Here is a 6199-nt window from a genome sequence, read left to right as displayed (position 1 = left end):
GTAACCAGCTCTGACCACGCAGGAGGCAAACTTCCCAGGAAACAGCTTACACAACACGGGTATCAGCTTTCTCCTTGGCGCCTACCCCCATGTACCGGGATAACTGAGCCAGTCACACAGAACACAGCTTATTTGACTGTCGGGAAAAGCCGCAGACACCCCAAGGGAAGGAAGGGCAACATGCTTTGTGCAAGGAAAGACTCACAGTTAGCAGTCAGTCCCGCCTGGCCCAGATGCTCCTCGCGCCTGGGAACGGGGTGGGCGCTGGCCTCATGAAGGGCTCCCAAACCAAGGCAGACGCCCTCCCGTGGAAAGTCCCCAAAGCCCTTCTCCTGGGCTTGGGAGATTTGTGCTGCCTAAAATGGAGCCAGAAAAAAAAATAATAAAAAAATAAATAAAATGGAGCCAGTACAGGCCTTTCTATGGACGAAATGGGCAAAGAAAAGAAGGGGACGAGGGAGAACAGGGGTGAGAAGAGGGAAGGAGGTAGCAAGAGTCCTGGACGTCAGCCTTGGATGCAAAGTCAACAACTACCAGGCTATAGAAGCTTGCGCGGACTTACAAAACACCTGGAAGTGTTTTTGTTTTTATTCCTTAACATTTTTATCCTCTTGCCATCTCATTGTGAAAGGGCTGTGCCCCAGCTCGGGCATCAGCAGTCTGGCACACTGCGTGCCTTGCCGATCCTCAGGGAGCTTGTGCTTCGGGTCCTGTGAAATGGGCACCGTGAGCCTGGGGGGAGGATAGAGGAGCCCCGTGGCCACGCATGTGAAACAGTCTCTCTACGAGCAGTTTGTGGGTTTCCTTCCTGTGCTCCTTGCCGGCTCTCAGTAGCCAATGGGAAACTGAAAACACCCACAAAACATGTGAATTCAGGAACGTCTCACCAGGCTTCTGGACTATGTTGTGGGACCCAGTCAAGTCCAGGAAACCAGCACCGACTTACCATCTAGTGTGTGTGCAGCACAGCGTTGGGGGCAGCGAGCGTGTGATGGAGCGAAACACACAGCTTCTCTCCCACAATTTGCACCAAGTTCCTCTGATGCCGCCATGGACTTCAGGGACTCTGTTCAGTGGGCACATTGTCCAGCCCGTTCCTGCAGAAATTTATTGATTTATTATTTATTTACTTAATATATATATATGTGTATTGATTTCAGAGAGGAAGGGAGAGGGAGGGAGAGATAGAAAAATCAATGATGAGAGAGAATCATTGAGTGGCTGCCTCCTGCACACCCCTGGGGATGGAGCCCACAATATGGGCATGTGCCCTGACCGGGAATCAAACCATGACCTCCTGGTTCATAGGTCAATGCTCAACCACTGAGCCATGCCAGCTGGGCTGTTTCTGCAGAGATTTATTAAACAACCAGAAGCTAGGGGGATAGTCAACAAGCAGCTACCAAATTCTATGTGCACCACTTTAGTGGCACTGCAGGGGCCGGGGGACCTGTCTAGGGAAGACACAATAGCCAGGAGAGTCCCTACCCCTCTAGGAGGGACGCTGAGGAGCATTCTCCATCTCTTGCCAATTATGTTATGTACAATATAATCTTCCTACAAAATTCTGCATAGTAGGAATTTTTATTAGCATTTTACAGACGAGGAAGCTAAGGCTGGGAGAGTGTAAGTCACTTGCCCAAGTTCATACCCGTAGCAAGTGCCAGGTCTAGACCTGAACCCAAGTCTGAGTCCAGAAGTTTTTTCTTTTTTCACACCATGCCACGCCTCCCTAGAAGCCCGTTTCTGGGAACTAAATGAACTCCAGTGATAAAGCAGCACATTTCCCATGATCTTTGCACTTGATCCCTCTCCTCTTTCTCTGGAAATAGGTAATAAGGCACCAGGATGCCTGCGGCAGCCCTGGTCACCCTTGCACTGTAGCACGCACAGTGGGTGTCTGGCCTCGTTGTTTTCCCACTAGACTCTTGCAGAAAGAACACGGTACCTGCCAGCTCAGTTCAGCACTTCTCTGGAACCTGGGAGTCTATCTCTGAATGTGTTATCAGACCCGCTGAAGAGCTACAGATGTCAGTAGGGAAGAAGAGACTGTGATGTGAGCTTTGCATCTAAGAAAGCCCTCGCTGCTGCCATGCTCTGGCTTGAGCTCTGGGTCTTTCACCAAGTTCTGCAAGATGCCCCACTGCCTGCAGGATGCAGGAAAACGAAGCAGGAGGCTCGCAGGGTAATGGCTCCCTCCCGGGACCTGCATTTGGACAGAACAGCGAGAGATGCTGATTATTCCACGGCTCTCACCCTCAGCTTCCTTTGGGGAAGGGTGTCTGGATTCTTGCTGGGTCTACACAGTCCATGTAAGCCATGGCTCCTTTGGAAATAAAAGGTGATCACAGGAGGTCAGGGCATGTTACCAGCAAGGCTCAACTTAAAGTGAACAATTATCATAAATCATACTTTTTGCAATGTATACTCACATTGGTCATGTCCCATTCTTCTTATGTGAACCCTATGAGCTGGACACAGCAGGAAGGAGTGTCCCCAACAATGGATGCGTGGTTTGCTCAAGATCACACAGAGCCATGCCTGTGGGCTCCTGGCAGGTGGTGGCTGTTCCCAGATGACACACCAGGTCTCCGTGATGACATCTCCATGGTTCTCTGTCACAGGCACCACTTTCTAAGTTGGGCCCATCAACAAGCGTCCACCGATTGCGTGCCCAGTGAGGCTATTCGCTCTCTCCCATTTCCTCTTTTCCTACTTGTACTCTGAGCCTTGACTTCCTTCCTAGTTGGCATCCCTTTGCCTGTGGTGGTATCCCAGGCTAAAGATGCTGTGGCCCTTTAATGAGCTGTGTGTAGCTCCAGACACAGTTGTGCATGCTTAGGATACAATGATCCATGTAACACCGCTGGTGCCCTTAGAGGACTGTGACCATCATGGTGCAATGGGGAGGATGGGTTTCAGCATGCTGCTGCCTCCTGCTGGTTAAACTAGATCTAAACCTGTTGCTTAATTTTAGTCTATCCCATCTTCCCCACTCTCCTTTCCCCCCATTTATTGAAGAAGGCTCGTTTATAGGACGGTCTATTTTGCATGTCACCTTTATCCATTATATTAAACTTGCATGTGTATTAGGGTGTATTTATTGTCTTTCTATTCGATTTTACTGCTCTGTTCATTTATTCACAAAACTGCTTTAAATACTATAGATTTACAATACTTTTTTTTTTGTTCATACCTGGTAGGTATGGCTTCCCTTTCTTACTCAACTTTTTCAGAATTTCCACAAGTACTCTTGCTCTTTGTTTTTCTATTTGAATCTTAGAACAGAAAAAGAATTGTATTGGTATTTTAGTTGAAATTGCACTAAATTTCAAGATTAACTGAGGAATTTTTGATAACTTTAGGATGCTGTCTTCTTAGTCAAAATGTCTTTCTATTTGTTCAAACCATTGGGTCTTTAGATTTCTGCTTACCTATCAGGCTTGATTCTAAGGTTTATTCCTAGCTATTTGATTTTGTTATGTGGTTATGGTAAATGGGGTATTACATCTTCTAACTGGCTGTTATTTGTATTTGTGATGCTTCTTTTTTTTGGTACACATTAATTTTTTTACTGCATTATTTCAGTAGACTCTCCTATTTTTGACATTAGTTTTGAAGTTAATTCTCTCAGTTTTTTCATGCATATAAATTTATTTACCGACATAAGTAATGATATCTATTATACTCCATTCATATATTACTTTCAAATGTAATTTACTTGTCTTTTCCTGTTAGAGCTAGTACTTCCAGAACAATATTAAATAGTAATAGTGATAATGTCATCCTTGTCTCATCCCTGACTTCAGTACAAATGCTTCTAAATTCTGTGTTAATAAGCATCATGGGCTCAGAAAGTGTCCCTTTTTTCCCTACTTTGCTAAAAAAAATTTTTAATCAAGAAAGGAGGTAATCTTACCCTTTAAAATGTTCTCTGTGTGTATGTTTTATCATGAACATTTTAACAGAGCATTAATATGTATAATTTATAAATAAACATAAATATTTGGGGGATGTCAAAAAACGAATTCAAGCAATGCTATCCAAAAATTGGAGACAATGGGTTTAGAAGATTCTAGTAAAATTACTTACATTAAAATATTAACATTTAGCACAGACACTTTAATCTTTCTTAAATGTAGAAGGCCTCTTGGGATTCTGAATGCTTTATGATCATTGTTATGGATATCAGTTATCCTATCAGCTGATGGAAGATTGGCTAACTGAGCATCAGTCATTGGAAGGCCTTAGTTCTCCTCTGAAAAAGTCTGATTTTTGTGGCCCTCTGAATGTCTTCCTCCACATCAGAATGTCATCCTCTGGGCTCCCCCAGCCCCTCACCCCCATCACATAAGCACCACAACAAGAAGAGGCAGGGAGAGAGGGTGTGGCCTGGGCCCAGCCTCTCTGGGTCCAGTCTTGCACAGTACAGTGTACTGGCTGAGAGAGACACTTTCTGGTTGAGGTAGTGTGAGAGTGTGAGAGCGGACACACCTATGGGCAGACCAGCCAAAGGGTGGGGAGGAGCCAGACGCATAAAGACTCTTTGCTTCTGCACAGTGGGACATCCTGTTGGTTGCTGTCAGAAGTCTTCTGGAGTAAAGGATTCTGAAAAGTAAAGAAACACCAGTATTCTTTGTAGTTATAAAAGGGGAAAGATAGCTGGAGAGATAAACATCTCAACCAACTAATTCTTTTCATGGGATGTCTGGCTTTCTGCAAATTTAACTGAACCAAGGCATGTATTCTTTTAAAATTAATACATGCAGTGCAAAAACTCAAAACAGCATGCTGATGTATTCCATAAAGATAATTTCCAGGCTCAGTGCAGTTTGTTTTACATTTTAAACAAGAGTATGGAGTGTGTGTGTGTGTGTGTGTGTATGTGTAAAATTGCAAACTTAATTCAACTTTGAAAATATTTTTTTGAGCATCACTGGAACACAGAAGCAAGATAAGATGCAGTGTCTTTTAATCTATTTAAAGCAAGCATGTCAAACTCGAGGCCTGCAGGCTGCATGCCTCATTTATTTGGCCCATGTTAGCCTTTGAGTTTGACATGCTTGATTTAGAGAATGAATACATGCACTTATGGAGTAGATAACAATTCAAAGAAACAGAATAGAATAACAAAAGTAGAAGCATAAACTGTGTTGTAAGAGGTCAGAGGACTCAAGACTAGTTGTTAGGAAATAAGTACAGGAGAGCAAGGGAGGAAGAGGCACATACGATTGATGATTGGTAACTCCTTTCTCCCAGCAATGTTCCGGTGCTGCAGGCTCAAGATAGCAGCTCAACTTTTGATGCAGGGGATTTCGGAAGGTCTGTTTTGATGATCTCCCCCAGGGACAGGAGAGACATCCCAGCTCCTGTCAGCTCTCTTACTACTGCTGCTGTTAATGCAAGAAAGAAAAATAACAACCGACCAGCAACTGACAAGGATGCTTTAGGCTAGAGGATTATTGAATATAGTGCATTGAGCTCATCAGAGCAGGTAAATCACAGAAGGTTTACCCATGAGCACATGAAAAGATGCTCAAATGACTAGTCGGGGAAGCAAATTAAAACCTAAAATTAGAGACTGAGATTGGCCATGCCAAGTGATGGTGAGGCTGTGGAACTGGAACTCATACATTTCTGATGGGAATGCAGAATGGTACAACCACCTGCAAGGCAGTAGGGCAGTGTCTTGTAAAGATAACATACACTTATCAAGTGACACAACAATTCCATGTCTAGGTGCTCATTCCCCCCTTTCCATGGCCTCAGAAAGGCTTGTAAATGAATGTTCATATCAGCTAAATTCATAGCAACCTCAAACTGTAAACAACCCTAAACAGGTGAATTGATAAACAATTTATGGTATATTCAAATTGTGCAATGTTACAGAGCAATACAATGGGATGAACTGTTTTTTTTTTTAGTTAAGAGTATTTATTAATATCTCCTTTATGCCAGACATTGTTCAATGCCAGAGATATAAAAATGAACTTGATATAGATGTGAAGGACTTAGTATTTAGTGGGAAAACAGACACAAATAATTGATTGCAGTGCAATGATTTGATCACAATGAAAATTACTTGTGTAATTTTTTTTCCAGTGGACATACTTGATTTTATTCACTCTTTTTTTAAAAAAATCTTTAAATTCTTTATTAGTTAAGGAATTACAAATGTGTCCTCATTCCCCCCCATTAA

This window comes from Myotis brandtii, unplaced genomic scaffold (genome assembly GCF_000412655.1).
Source record: "Myotis brandtii unplaced genomic scaffold, ASM41265v1 scaffold191, whole genome shotgun sequence".
Lineage (NCBI taxonomy): Eukaryota > Metazoa > Chordata > Mammalia > Chiroptera > Vespertilionidae > Myotis > Myotis brandtii.
This window is presented reverse-complemented; position numbering follows the sequence as displayed.